The 16,107-nt window shown below is 37.4% G+C and overlaps 1 protein-coding gene across 3 annotated transcripts in view; it reads left to right on the forward strand.

Moving 5' to 3' along the window:
* GALNT1 (polypeptide N-acetylgalactosaminyltransferase 1) overlaps positions 1-16,107 on the forward strand; it is a 90,789-nt gene that overhangs the window by 11,161 nt on the left and 63,521 nt on the right. The window contains exon 2 of one of the 3 annotated variants that reach the window (XM_075744696.1): positions 14,205-14,379. The exons of 1 other annotated variant lie outside the window; for it this stretch is intronic. The gene's annotated coding sequence lies outside the window, so the exon portion shown is untranslated. The remainder of the gene's footprint in view (positions 1-14,204; positions 14,380-16,107) is intronic. One more of the 3 variants, XM_075744697.1, reaches the window with a different exon arrangement.

The raw sequence follows: 16,107 nt of genomic DNA on the forward strand, positions 1-16,107 counted from the left end.
TGCAGTAATCTACTAGTTTGGATCACTAGTGTTTTTAAACAAAGAAACCACAATGGGATGGTTTTGAAAATGAGCAGGCTTTCTTTATTGTCGCTCTATGCAGAAGAGCCCAGACTTAAATAGCATGCAAGTCAGGCAGTGATTTCCAGATGAAATGTTTGACCTTGGGATCTTCACAGCTAAATTTTCAACTTTGAGGCTGTAAAAATATTTGATACCAACATTCTTATAATCAAACCATCTTTTGTAGTGGAGGCTAATGAAATTATGATTCATTACCGCTTCCGTCTGTGGGGATGAGCTCTACTGTCTGTTTCTGTGGAGCAGAAACAAGAACAATTTCTCGTTATTCTAAGAGATTGTGTTTGCTTCTGTATCTGTCACTTGTAACGTGTTAGCTAATTGTTCGTTTAAAAGAGCTCTTATCAATTACCGTTGTAGCATACCAGCTTAACAGTTTTCCGTAATTTGTGACTTCTCCATTCTTTCCATTTGTTTGGGTGTGTAACGAGTGGTTGGGTGTATCATTAATTTTTGTTTGGAAGGATGAGGTAATGATTCAAGAATGGGAGTGGAGAAATGTATCTGAAAAGTCAAAATAATAGAAATTGCTGGTAATTTGGGGGTTTTGATCTCTAGTTTGACACATCTTTGAGACCTGGCTGCCTGAGAATGAAGCTCAACCTTTTTTAGAAAATCATCACTTTTTTAAGTGTAACTCAAGTATTTCAGAAAAAAAAATTACCTCAAAGTCAGCTCACTGAGAATGTTCATTTTACCTTGCTGATCCTCAGAGAGTATTCAGAAAAGGTGTGAGGTCTTGTATTTTCCTTTGCATGTGAGTTCTCGACATAACATAATTTACTAGAGATACTTCAATGTATTTTGAATAACTTAATGAGTTTCTTTATGTTGTAACAATGTATTTAGCTATTACTTAAAAGGTAAACTAGGATGTGTCAGAAGAAGGAGACAATATTTCTTGAAGAGAAAAGTGATGACTGGCATCTTTGAAGTACATTGAAATCTTTTGATGGTCAGGACATATTGCAGAGGAGGTGAACACGGTGGCCTATGACAAACACTGGGTTTAAAATTTTCCAAATCTGAGTCTTCTGGTTTGGAGGCAAGGGGATTAGTTTGGCTCTTTGATAGCAGCTGGAACTGCTGCTACTTAGGCATCATGAAACTTGTCGTGGGCTGAGCAATGCCTTTCAGACACAAGGAGGAGAAAGTTTAACCAGTCTTATGCAAACAGTTGTTGAAGAATTATTTTCCTTTTCCAAAAGGGATTTGTTTCAGATGGAGGGGGGAAAAAAAAAAGTGTTTATTTATAAAAGCTTGAATGCTTACGGAGGAGCATTACTGAAAAACCTCCAGTCTTATGAAATCAACTGTATATAGACTAAGGAAATTTTAAGACTTCTATCTTAAAACTCTGTATATGTCTGAAAAATCTTTATATCTAGTGTAAATGAAGGTTTATGGGAGAAATCCTTTTTTCTGTTCAGTTTCAAAAATAAAGCTTAATAGTTGTAAATAAACATATTTTTGTACATGGCTGTTACAGGAGAGAGGAAAGTTAAAGACAAAACTTCAATACACAAAAAGTTTGAAGGGCATTTGGAAAAACTTGAAGGCAGTTGCTTTGTCTGCATCTGTATGCATTAAATGTCCAGTCTTAAGAGATGGGCGAGGCATTTCCCTGGCTGTACCAGCACTGGCTGGGGTTTTGTTCTCTGCCTCCAGTTTGTCTGTTTTCTCATCGTATGTCAAATATGGTGACATCGTGCCCTGTGGTAGTCCTTGTTGTAAAAGCTAATAGAATTTTTACATGAATGCTTGCCACAGCCAGGAAACAAAAATTGCTTTGGCAGGAGAGGAAGAGTTGCTTTTTGACACAGTTTGATCTCCTGCTCTGTTCACCTTCAGTTCTCCATCGCTCTTCCCCTGTGCACCCTCCCCCCAATTTGTAGGCTGTTTTTAGTCACACTCAATGGGCAAAAGCCCTCAAAATGTTAAGTTGGCATAAGTTTGGAGAAAATTGGTGCTGAGGAAGAAGATGGACAACTCATCAGCTCAACAGTTGCCTATTCTTTTTCTAGCCTGCCAGTTCACCAGTGAGCCATGTTTTTGACTGACCAGATAGCATACCTAAACCTTGGAACAAACCCTAGCATGTGATACCTCTTGCTGATTTGGTAATTAAGAGAGTAGGGAAGATACAATAGTATCATGTGGAGAATGGATATTTTGGTCGTGGAGGAATAAAGGAGAGCTCATAATGGGCAGCAGCAGAAAGGTGTTGAGGTTACCGCTGTTCACTGAAATCTGTGGGAGATCAGACTACAAGTTCTGCTTTCCACAAGGCAGGATACCTTGTTTTAGCAAGGGCTGCTTGCACATAGACTGTAATTTATTTCTAAACATCAACATTCCAACAGATTTTTTCAGTGTGCTGTTGCACCTACTGCAGCTGGTCCTTTTAAATGATAAAAAAGTAGCCAGCTGCTGCTGCAGGGTAGTTTTTTGGAAGAGCATAGTGGTAAAAGTTAAACCACTTTGCTTGCATTAACAAGTAGTTGGTCGTGTTTCTTCTACCCAACACAAAGTTTCCACAGTTTGCTTATGAACTCTTCAGTCTGAATTTACTGAATGTATTTGTTTTTTAAAGGTAATAGTTTGAAATCTGCTCCTAGAAGAGATAATTAGCTTATAAAGTGCCTATTTTGTAAGTATACTATCTCCTGTTCTCCTCTTGAAAAACCAAAGCGAACAGGAGAACAGACGGCAGATAAGATGAAGAGAAGATTAGTGTATTGTTCATACATGTGAAGTACGTAAGCTAATGTAGTTGGGGAGAGTGATAACCTGATTTATTTACTTTCTGAATACCATGAGGAAAAGGAATGAAAGAAGCTCAATCCACTGTCTTCATGCTAATATATTCTACACTGAAATTAAACTGGATAATTCACTGCGTTGGGAAAACCGAGGCTTTATTCTTGACTGTGGCAGCTACTTGCATACTACCACTTACCAAGGGTGGTATGAGAAAATTAATATAGTAACTGTTTGCTTAGACTTTCTTCAAATTCAATTGTTGGATATTTAGTTATGACCTAGTTTCTTTGGAGGACGTGTTCTGCACTGTAATGTCAAAAAAACTATTAGGAAAGACTTACTATACTACAAAAAATAGTATAACTCTTTATAATAATATTCTTTCTCTTTCCTGAATGAACGCTACTAAATGATATGATTTTAAAGATTTGGCTGTTTTTAAGAAGTGAAATGTTAGTGTAGACATATTTTTAATGTTGTCATCTATACTTTCACTCCTGTTTTTACCTGAAATACCTGCTTTTTCTACATGTAATATATAGCATTGTAAAAACTTTCTTGGCATTTAAGAAAAAAAAGATAATCGTCAAAAGAACTGGTTGCTTCAAGCCTTGAATAAATGAATAAATCCCAAGAAAAAGTATAGGTTGTCTTAAGGGATATTGTAACTATTTTTTCATTTGTTGCTAATGGTATCTGAATTATGTGTTTATGTTGATCTGCCTAATGGGAATTGCTCTGTTTTGTTGTTTGGTTGTTTGGGTTGTGGTGTTTGGTTTTTTTTTTTTTTCCTTTTAGCATATTAACAAAAATTTGTGAATTACATTCTCTTACACTCAAACTTCCCTTCATTGTGGTAATGTTCATGGGTCATTGACATTCGTTTCAAAGTGTTATAAGTAAATGACTGGGTCACAGTATTGAAATACTGTACTGTTTGCTCCTCAGCTTGTAATTATTTCAATAAGTAAGCAAGCTGTAATTGTTCAAAGCCTAGACCTCTGCTTAAAAAATAAAAGAAAATCTGATAATAAGACATTGCTTTATTGAAGGCTGTTTCAAAAGAAGTAGATTCCCTCAAAAAGCAAATGTTTGAGACAGGAATATTGGGACTGGGTGACATAAGCAATGTTACCAAGCGTCTTCTAATGATTAAAAGTGGTTGGGGGTGAGTCAGAATTAGAGGCTTTGGTAGCATCTGAACAGCTTTTGAAATAAGAACCCTGGTACAAGATCGTGTTGATCAGACTAAAGCTGTGTTCTCCAGCCTTCCCTGGACAGCTGCACTGGGTAGTGTGAAGGAAGCAATGACATTCCCCTTTTCCACTTTCTAATCTACTGCAGCTACAAACAGCCTTGGAGAGTCTCCTAGTCAACACTTTGCCTAAAGGATGTGTTGGGGGCTCCAAGTATAGGCAAACACGACTTGGGCAACAGAAAACCAGTGGGAGATGGGAACAGAAGATTTGACAAGAGAGAATAAAATGTAAATGTCTTGCTCTAGAAGATAACAACAATATTTAAATGGCTAAATAGTATCTCTCTAGTTCTTTTGTCAAATAGTGACAGCTGAAGTATATGAGTTTGCAAATCCAGAACTATTAAGAGAATGTAGAAGTGATGACTGGGGAGAATCTACATATTTGCAGGTGAAGGTTCTGAGTAACACGATTAGCCTGTCTAGCCAATTTCAGGTAGGAAACACTCAGTTTGACCTTCTTCCTTCCCATCCCTCTTGACTTGGGCATGAGTAAAAAACTTACTCTTGACATAGGACTTAATTTCCTTTTCATGCTTGCTTGCGCTTTCTGAAAATGGAAACATAAAAATGGGGGGGGAAGCTTTAAATGCTAGAGATGTTGATATAATTCAGGCAAAAGAGAGTAAGGTATGATTAGCAGGAAAATATCAGTGGGATCTTTGTAAGATACAGGAGGGGTTTATATTCCCTGGTAAAATGTAAAGTAGACATACCATCTTCATGCTTTCATTTACAGCATAGGGCACACCGTTATAGCCCTGGGGTATGTTGGAATAATTGTTGAGGAGGTAGACAAGACAGTTAATGTATTTGGATAAGACATGATGTTTTGAGCAAAAAATTACATGGTAGTCCAAACCAGACAGACAAGATAGTTATACAAGAAGTTAAATTTACATGCTCTCTAAATTCTCGTAGAATTCTTTTACATACGTGTGCTGAAGATAGCACTGAACTTTCAGTCTTTTGCAGACTTTTTTTGCCATATTCATTCTTGATGAGTAAGCAGAATATTGTTATGGTAGGGAAAAATCAAATTGAATTTTCCATTCTGTATATATTTTTTCCAAGAATATGGAAGACTGATAAGGCTTTTGCTGAAAGGGTCACATTTAAGTCATCATAATTTTATTTAGAGTTTATTTAGAACTTAGTTTCTGGAACTGTGGAATGTTTTTTGGTGCAAACCTAAGAGCAATGCTGACAAATCAGTGGTTTGAGCCTACTTGGTCTGTATGCTTCTGGACACTTCAGTTTGCAAAGCAAATAGCTGTTCTCAGCATTTGCTATTCTTTTGAAGCTGATGAAGCACTAGAGCTGCTACTTATAAGTTGGTTCTTATTAATATTATATCAAAGTAATTTGAAGCTAGATGTTCATGTGTCGTACCATGGGAATCCAGCTTAGGTATTTTGACAAATGGGTTCTCTTTTGTTTTGGTGGGAGCCTCACACAGAGGTAATTGCAAGCCCCAAGTTTTCAGTTGCAGAGTAAGGTCTTGGAAATGCTTTTTCAGCTGGCACTGCTTCTCTAGTTTAGCTACTAATGATGAATGGGATTTGAGTCTTTAAAAGACATAGTACATTTCCTAACATGTACGAAAAAGTTAGCTGATACTTTCCACATGAGCCAATGTTAAGAAGTGGTTTGCTAAGTGTATGACTTTGTCAAATAGTTGAGCTGAAAGCTGAATGAGTTGGGAGGCTTCGTTTTGGCCTATCACGAGGTGTGCAAAAGTGTTGAGAGTTTCCTGCTTGCTTTTCTTTTTTATTGCTTTTTATTTAACTGTATTTTTAAGATATCTTCTTTCATTTTGGTGCTTGCTGAGGTGTTCTGTAGTGTAGCATACTTGTAGCAGATAAAATGTTCAGTTTTTCTTCTTCTGTAAGTCATAGTTCTCTCTATATCCTGACCTTCCTCTCAAAACAGCAAGTACCTAGCCTACTTGTTACACTATTTTATCTTTAGTAACTTTGTTTTTAGGGATTGACTAGAAACTTAAACATTCTGAATGCTTTCATGTTGCTACCTATCTTCTGGTGTATGAGTTTCTATATGGAAGATTCCTGTTTCATCACTTTCTAGACTAGTCAAACAAGAATTATTCCTCAAGTCTGAACCAGCCAGGTGTTCTAGGGAAATAAGGGTTTATACTGATGTCTTTCCAGTTACCGAAAATGCTCAATGGTTGAATTTATATCTGAATAGCTGATGGAGATTTCGAGTAGTGAAAGTTTCTTGGACCCCGAAGCACTTTGCCAGGTATCAGATTAATAATCCTTCCCTCATGATGTTATGATGTAATGCACAATGTTCCTGGTCCACAGCAGCTGCTAAAGAGGTGTTTAAATTGCAATGGAAAACAGATACAGAGTAACTAAAAAACAAACAATTAGAGAAAATAGAAGACACAATTATCATGTAACAGGCCTGTTGAAATTTAGCATAATAACAATGGCAAGTCTCAAAATTTAAGAATTGGTTTGTTAGCTTCGTGCGCATGCCAGTCTGCCGCTGAAGTAAACAGTCTTTTCCTGGCCATTCTTTCCCTTCCTTAGGCATACATTGTGAAATAGATTGCAAAATTTTCTGGATTGCAGTACATTTCTGTGCTAAATTAGTTCTAACCTGTACTCAAACGTGGTGGTGTCAGAAAGGAGTGTTGGGATAGAAGCAAATGCTTAGGAACTAGGGGATCTTATTATGCATTCCTAGAGCTGCAGTGCTGATTTGCAGTATTGTTGATCTTTTTTCTTGTTTTTTTACTTGATTTTAGGCACGAAGTATATGTAAACTGCATACCTTGTTGCCTTTATATCAAAGTATCTTCTGGGTTTATGCTTGTGAAAAGAAAGGCACTGCAAGCAGCTGACTGGTTCAGCAAATAATAAACTAAGTGAAATGATGTTTCTACGAAGAAACCTTAGGATTTGCAGTGATTTAGGAAACTGTATGCTGGATTGCTGCATTGCCAAAGGCTGCATTAAAACAGGAGTGCTTTTTTTAGAAAAGCTAATTCATTGGTTTATTGTTGCAGTTTCCTCATCCTTGTTATGACAGTGTTAATAGCTCTCAGTATTCTGTTTCAACTACCTGTTACTGATTTTACAGAATGGGACAAGAAAGAATTTAGGATTGGTGTTACTAACTGAATCCATTGTTTTGGAAACTGGATAACATTTCCTGTGTTCCTTTGTGGTAAACAAAACTTCCTGAAATAGGGACCATTATCTCACCTGAAGCCAGAAAATGTTTGCCTGACTGTTTTTAGTTAGAAGAATGGAAGAATTTTTTTTTTAATTAAAGCGATCTTCCTACTCTTGCAAATGAGAAATAGTCATTTGTCAGTTCAGCCAAATTTCAGATACTGTTGCAAGCAACAGAGCTTTGCCTGGAGGCAGATGAAAATATATGGAATGAGAATTTCTGTGGGAGGGTTAGTATCTGTGTATGAAGACATATGCTCACTCAGGCAGTTTGTTGTTTTAGGGTACGTATTCTCCTGTTGACACTGACAGACAGTCTTACTGAAATGCTTTAAATCTGGCAGAAGGCAGCAAACCATTGCCTCTTCACTTCTGTTTATTTCCCTCACCACAAAATTTTTGTTTTAAATGGAGCATTAAGATTTTCAAAGACCTGAGTCCCCAGGCCAGACTTTTTTCTGGGGGAGGTTCTACATATTACTTCTGTGCTCTGGGCTAGGTTTTTTCTAAATGTTTGCTTTTATGTGCTGTAAGCTTACTGTTCCCTGAGTTAAAGCCCTCCTAATAAGCAGTGCATTATTTTGGACTTTGGAGTTATGATATACTTGTTCACCTCTTAAACAGCTGTCTCTAATATTTCCATTACTTACTGGGGGACTAATGTTATAATGTGTGGTAATATAAGGCTTTGTAAAAGCTTGTGGACAAGAATACAATTTTCTCATTTTCCTCTTTGATTAACAAGTGCTAATTACATCTTGCAAGAGGATACTTCCTATTTGATTTGTGAGGTTTTTTATGATTACATTTTGTGCCTAAGTAAATATATAAACAGCTATTTTTAGCTCTGTATACAGCCATAAATTACTTGGTTTAAAGTAAGGACACTAATATTTGTATTTCTTTCACAATGAAGGTACAGGGCCGAATAGACAGTAGGCTGTCTCTTATGTCAGAGTGCTGGAAAGAATGATTTCTCAGTGTCTAAACAGACATAATTAGATGTGTGGAGCAGTGGTTTTACTTTGGAGACTTTCTACCACTTAGCACTTTGTTTATTATCTGCATGAGAAGATATTATATCATTGAGATCCTTTGTAAATGTTGAGAAGCATTGTGTAAATCTGACATTTGCTTTTACAAATGTACAGTTGATTTATTTCAAGTACTGCCTGTTGTGAATGGCAAGTCTTAGAATCTTGCTTAGATACCTCTTCCTCCTGCTTTTCTCACTTTAAGTAACATGCTGTAGGGCACCCTGCGCGTGGTCTCCAAAAAAAGCGAAGTCTCTGCTTAGAAGTAGAGTAACTGTGTAGTTCTGTTTCCCTACCTATAGGGACAGAGTTGCTGTAATTTTATTACCCCACACTTGCCTGTTGTCACTTGTAAACTGATTTCTTGGCCCATGGAAGGTTGAGATTGTGTTCTTTCAAGCACCATTAAAGCAGCATATTTGAATGTCCATAATTTTGCATCCCTCTGGTAATCTCTAAAGTAATGGGAAATATTTGTAGTTATCTCACTCTCTGTAGTTCCATTAAAAACTGTCAGTGGAAATGGTGAAACTGGGTATGGCAATAATTTGGGTACTTTTTTTTTTTTAAACTGTTTTCCCACACCCTCCCCCTGTAAGCTTTCCTACTGGTTTTGTTTTTTCTTTTTATTTATTTATTTTTATTTTTTTATTATCACATCAGAAAACAAGAAGTTACACATTATGCAGTTGAGTATTATACCTGAGAATATAGCAGGCAGCTTTCCTGAAGCTTTCTGCTCACTGTTGAAGAAAGCATTGATCATCATAAGGCATGCAATTTTACTGAATGTTTATGAGGGCAGCTGTGATTTATTTTTAATATAGTTATGTATTTAACTATTTTGCATTCATACCAAATAGGATTTTTTTCCTCAGTAGGTCTGGGAATCTTTAGTCTTTTCTGATGAGTCAGGGAAGGCTAGAAAAGGTTAAACAGAAAGCACTGTCTTTCTCAGTTGAAGGGATCCTATCTTTGTTTGCCACTGTTAGTGGCACGTACACTTTTTCTAGCAAAGAACAGTATTCTGGAAGTTGAGCCATATTCGTAACAACTAAGTGAAGAAATCCACTTTGTGCACATACCTATACACATGTAGACATACACACGTCTCTATAGGTAGCTGGGGTTAATGCCAGTTGGCATACTGGAGGGGGTTGATGATTCTGCCTAGTTGCTGCTGCTTGTTTAAGGCTGTTGCCATACTCGCATTTTTTGAAGATGATGATTACTTGAGCTGGTTACAGTAAGTGATAATTATCTGATGTCTCCTGAGCTTCATGTGACTTGTGGTGAAGAGTTGTCAGTGAGGTCCGCAGTCAGTGCTTTGTATACAGGAAATGCATTGTCTGTAATGTCAGGGCTGTGCAGCTACTGCTGGTCCCACCTCAGCTCTAGCAAGTAGAGGGAGAGAAGACAGGAATGGAGTTTGAAGCTATTGTGGAATAGGATAGGAAGGTGGAGACTGAGAGGGAAGTACAGTTCAGTCTTGTAAGTTTTCAGTAGCCCATTACAATAGAATATTACTGAGAAACTAAATCACCCACTCTTTATAAACAAACAAAACAAACAGAAAACTTGTAGTTGACACTAAATCTTATTTTCTTGACTTCTGAGTTCCTTCATAGTGAATGCTTTGTCCACTGAAGGAGCAGAGAGGTGTCTAATGCATTTTGCACTGTGGCTCACATCCTCCATATGAATCTGTGCTGGTTGCTTTGCATACTTGTGAAACAATGAGGGTAGTGTTTCCTGGTGGCTGAAGAGAAGGTGCAGAGGGTGTCTGCCAGCCCGCAGCAGTCAACACACAACTCTTTGTTGATAGTCCCACGGAAGGCAAAATAATGCGTGACTAAAAATCATACAGTCACTTAGGAAGAGTTGAAAGTTGTAAGTGGGATAAAGAGTGACAATTAGGAATAGATATTTCATTGTCCATAAGTAGCTCTGCATGATTGTTGCAGTTATTAATGTTAAATGTGTCAGAAGGAAGCTCTGTGAATAACAGCAATACAAATATTGAGACTGTTCAGTATAGACACATACGTGAATGCAAGACCATTATGGTTTGCCCTCTACAAACATTGTGGCTGTGAATCTGGTCAGCATATCAGAATGGCTGGCTAAAATTTGTTTAGGTTTAAATAAAAGCTCGGAGTAGTGGATTCCCCTGAAAAGTCGAATTTCCAAAACATATTTCTTCATTGTTAGGTGCCGCTTACACAGACAAAGGCACCCACTGTGTAGAGGGTCTGCTGAATGTGATGACAGAACATTTAGCTGGTGGTAATAGAGTATAAAACAGTACAGTAAAAATGATTGGCAAGGGACATCTCTGCCTTGAATCATCCTCATCTAACTTTCATCCTGTGAAATACTTGGAGTTGATGTGAGAACTTCTTATTAACAGAAGCTTCTCGGATTCCAAATTCCAAAATCCTAGCTCCAACAACTTCATTTGAAGTCTGTAGGCTATTTGTATGTACAGTTTAAAGCAAAGTAGTCTTCAGTTTAAATTGTGTAGCAGTGTAACATGGTATGAAGCATTGAAAGCTAATGCCTACTGGTAGCCTTACTCTAAGTACTCATAACTGCTACGGCAGCAGGTGCTTTCTTGTTTTTGTTCACTTAAATATCCTGTTATTGGTGTCCAGGTCTCCTAACGTGCTTGCCTGTCTGCATCAGCAATGTGTATAGGTTATTACTTTTTTCTGGGTTACTTAGGTTTTACATCAAGAAAATGAAAGGACACAGTGCATCTTCTTCACCTTGGTTCCTTTTGCCTGTTTCTGGCTAAAATGACTTTTCTTTTGACTCGGAAAAATGAGAAAATCACCAGCTAGTTCTGTGTGCGTACTGTGCCTTAATTTTTGTTCTTGATTGGATATAATGGAAAATCCAGCTAGAGTAGAAATGTACTGAAGAGATGTGGTCATAGGTAAGACAGTCCTCTCTTTGAACATACAGTTTAGGGAAGCAAATTTGGAAGCCTTATTGTGAAGATCAGAAATGCATAATCGAGCCAATCTAACTTCCTCTACAACAGGAAGCTTGTGGACTGAAGAAAGCCACATGTGATAATCTTACAGAGCGAGCTGAGGAAACATGGCCTAGATAAAAAAAGCTATTTTAGGGTGTGTGTAAAATCATTAGGTTAACAGTAGCCAGAGTTTTATTTTTTAGTAGTTCACTTTCAGTAAGGGAAAGCATGTTGTATGGGATTTTGTGTAGTTGTTTCAGCTTATTGTTCATGAACTGGGTAATGGAATAGCATGTGGTTAGGAAATCTGAAGACAAGAGATGTTCGAGAGTAAATGCAGGTACACGAAGCTGGGATGGCAATTCAGAAGAGCCTTGAATGTTGGAAAGATAGCCCGAAAGAATAGGATGTGATTTAGAAGAATAAGTGAAATGCTTTATATTTAGGTCAAAATAACATATAAGATGGAGAACAACTGTTTAAGTTGTTCCTGCCACCCTATTCCCCACCTTGATCTAGGACAAACTGTGGATTATAAAATGAGAGTTAACAATGCAGCATTGTTCAGAAAGGTGTATTAATCTATTGGCATGAATCTGGAGGACATGTAGTGTTGAGCCTTCTGCTCTGTTCTATATTGTAAGGTTAAAGTACTGTATCAGTTTTGGCCATTGTACTTCAAGAAAAATGTAGGCAGAGTTAATTTGCCTCAGGAGGGTAATGGTAATGACCAGCAATTTAGAAAAGATGGTATGTGCAGAAAGAAAGAATTGGCATTTTTGTAACCCAAAGAAAAGATCAAGGGAAGTGATAAGCTTTTAAGTGTGTGGAAGTTCACTACAAAAAGGCGAACATCTGCCCTTGGAAGATGTGCCTTGCTTACTAATGGCAACATGGACTGTGTGTCCTGCTCTCATTGTGCACTTTTTGCTTGTGTGTTTTATAAGAGTTATTTCTGTTCAGTGTCTGGACAGCACTGAACAAAGAGCATATCATCTTAGGATTCTTTGAAGAAATACACAAATTGGCAAAATCACTAGAAGATGGATCTTCATCTAACCAGGTAGATGTATGGATAGATACTTCAGTTAAAACTCTTGAGCAGACAGAAGATGACTTGCTCCCAGATTTGCCAGCTGCTTAGCCAGTAATGGACTAGTTTCCCCATCTCTAAAAATGGATCATGTTCTCTACTTCTGTAAGGCACTTGAGTTTTACTGAAGGAAAGTGATATAAAAAAAAGCTAATTTAACATAAGTAGCACTGGTATTTTTTTTCTTGCACATTACAGTGCAATGTGTAGAGTCAGATATATCAGAAGTCTGTGTGTTTAACCTTCTTGAAGGCTGTGACTAATTTGCTCTGATAAAGATGATTGGGTCCCTTCAGAACTGTGTCATGATCTCTTAATATTTAATACTTTTCTGAAAGGTAACAATCATGTGATTTATGTTAGGTCTTCTGCTGGGTATGTCATCTTGTGAATCTGTTTTTCTGGCCCTTTGAAACTTCCCTATTTTTTTCTAGATTGGGTCAAAATTTGTATTATTTCTGGGAGATCCTTAGTCAGTTCTTGTAAAATTCAGAGTGTAAGTCACTTCTGTGCATATAAAACTGCTTACTATTCCTATTCTATCAGTATGCTTTGTCAGTATTTTGGTAATCTGTCCTTAAATGGAGAACAAAATTAGGAGTTGAGACATCTTCCCTTTCTACTTTGATATGCAAAAAAATGGGAAACTGCTAAGTATTATACTTCACCTGCCTCAGTAATGGGGTAATAATTTGTTTCAGAATAAGCAGTTGGCAAACATCTCTTCTATCACTGCCCATCTTAGCTTTCCTTACTGCATATTTCCTCCATACTATCATGTTGTCATAGTATCAGTATCTTAATTTTTTTCCTCCCTTGTACATAACTCATCTGGACAGGCAATACATAAAGCTAACAGTTTAAACAGGTAGAGTGATAAGCTTGAGTATCTTAGTAGGCTCGTGTATAATATGGCAAATACAACACATAAGCTCATAATATATAGCAAATATTACTTAAATGTAGGCAAGTTACAATTGCGTTGCAAATAGAAAAAAATCTACTCTTGTCTGTTAAGACATTTTGTTTACTTTTCAGCTGCTTAGTATTTCCTTCAGATATTGCTGTATTAACTGGGTAAAGGAAAAAAAAAAAGGAATCCATTCAATATTGCTAAAATTTTAACAGAGAATGCTTGGAGAGGCACAGGCATCATTTTTCAGGTGTCACTTTTTTTTAGAAGTGAAAAAACATTACTTCTTAAGGATCAGATCTGTGTTGGTTTAATAACACCTTTTTTTACAAAAGCTGTCATTATAAATGCTAATGTTTAACTTGTGGGCGAGAGATGAAAGAATATAAAAAACCTTTACACCTGTAAACTAGAATATGTATGGGAAAGCTTCATCCAAAAGACTGATCATCTGGGGAGCTGCTCATGTGAATGTGTGCCGTTGAGGAGGCTGTTTTCTAGCCTTATCAAGAACAATTCATCATTTGTTGTGCTAAGTGTTCATGATTTGGATAGAGGGCGACATATATAGAACTCAAAAATAGATAACTGCTTATTTGGGAGGACAGGCAGTCCTCCCACTTAAATCATATCATCTGAAAGGCTAAAAAATGTTGATGACTTGTTCCACCTCTCCATTCTACCCTGCATATGTTGTTTTCCTCACAGGCTCAGTTCACTGCCTCTTTTTAGAAGTAGTCTTTTGGCTCCTTCTCCCTTACACAGCATTTTGGATTTTGAAATCTTAAATGCTGGAAAACTTTCCTCCCCTTCCACCTCAAGCTCTGCCAGAATTCAGCCTGGAACTTATTTGAATTTCTGTTGTTCTTCTAGGACAGCCTTAAGACCTTGTGAATGGAAGACCTCTTTTGCTTCTACGTTCATGTCAGAATGGCCTAGGCCAGTCTGTTGCCCTATGGTTCCTACCACAGGCGCTCTACAGCAATGTATTGGGATTTTGCCACCAGTGTTACTGCACCATCCAGATGGCTGTAAACCTGCAGAGGAGGTTAGTACAAAATGTGATCCAGGAATTCTTGACACTTTGGTCAGGTCTGTCTGCTTTGGATGTATCGTAGAGCAAAGGGAGCACTTAGAGACTGCATGTATGCTACTACTTTGTCATTGCATATTCCATGTTTTTCTGTTCTATCAGAGTCCTGGTGGACCAGTTCAGTTGTCTGCAGCTATTAAACAGGTATCCGTAAGAATCCCTTGAGATATTAGCACAAGCCTAATTTATTGGTTACTGTGGTTGTCTCTGTGTATTGGAAAGTACAATAACCGGGTGGGTAAAGCATCCCATTTTTAGTTCTCCTAAACTTACCTTTACTATCTCAGTATGATATCATCTTGAAAAGAGTGATCTAGGCCAATGAGCTGGAATTCAAATCAATTTTCCATCCAGCTGAACTAAGAAAGCCTGGTTTTTATTTTCTGTGTTTCTACAGTAAACACAATTCCCTTAAAGCATCCCTCTCAGACAAGAGATGACTTAAACTAGTGTAGTCACTGGCTGCCCACTAAGGTGTTTAACAGCTAAGTTCTTGTCAAGCCTTCTCTCTGTGTGCATCTCCTCCTTGCAACTGTTTTTTTCAGTGTGATTGAAACAAGATGGATAACCAAAGTTTAACCGGACAGATGGGCAAAGATGTGGTATGACAAGTCTGTTTCCTTTGGCAGAAAAGGTTAACCAGTTCAGTTATATTTAGTGTGTTAAATGTTGTCCTCTGCTTGATATCATTGGTATTGAGATTTTGTGCTTATTTTTTGCCTTGATTTTTTTTTTTTCTCTTCTTTCCTTCAAACCTGTTAGCACCTTCCCTAGGGTTAGTTTTCACAGACTGAGTTCTGAAGAACTCATTGGGGTCAACTTTGAAGTTCAGTGTCAGCGAGGTAAAAAGGGAAAAGCCTGTTTCAGGTCTAAGTGGTCCCTTTCCCAGTCAGATTCAAAAGATCTTAATCTGGCATGTACTCTTACATTCAGTGCTTTAAAAGTATAGCTTGAACAAGCATCAGTTTAGGGGAGAGGGAAAAATATGTCCAAAATTACTACCTAATACTGTTAAATAATAGTAGAGGCCACTCAGAATAAAAAAATGTAGGGTCAAAAAAACCAGAGCAATCTCTTTATTTCTGGATCTACTGCTTACGGCCTCTCAAGCTGTAGCTCCACTGATACTTCTTTTGCTGTAGCCCAGCCATCTCTTCTGTGGTTGTTGACTCACAATTGTGAGTTTAATGAGGTAACAGATTTGATTGGAAATAAGTGCTGTTGGAGGGAATACCTGATTGATTTGCATTCTTTGGTCTGGGTCTGCGCTGGGAGACTGACGTGGCTGAAAACCCACAATTGTTCTTGGTTATTTTTCAGTTGTATCAGTTCCCTCACTGAGTTTCTTCATTGCTGTGTAAATTTTTGCTGGCAAAGCAGAAGGCTGGCATATTGGAATCTGAGAGAAGATGGAGTAGCAACTACTTACACAGTAGCGTGTTGGTGAATCTTTAACCCTGGTCTAACCATGTGATATAGTCTACTCTCTCTTGTAAAGGTTCTAGTATTTTCAGAAAAGTTACTGAAAAGTAGTTTGAAATGCATTGGAGAACAGAAGTTTAAAAGAGGCTTTAAAAAGTATCTGATTTAAATTTAAAAAGTGATTGTATTACTCAAGTGCTGCACTCTCCAATTAATGTATAGCTGAATTTGCAAAACTTCTATCATATTCCCTTTTTTAAT

This window comes from Balearica regulorum, chromosome 2 (genome assembly GCF_011004875.1).
Source record: "Balearica regulorum gibbericeps isolate bBalReg1 chromosome 2, bBalReg1.pri, whole genome shotgun sequence".
Taxonomy (NCBI): Eukaryota; Metazoa; Chordata; class Aves; order Gruiformes; family Gruidae; genus Balearica; species Balearica regulorum.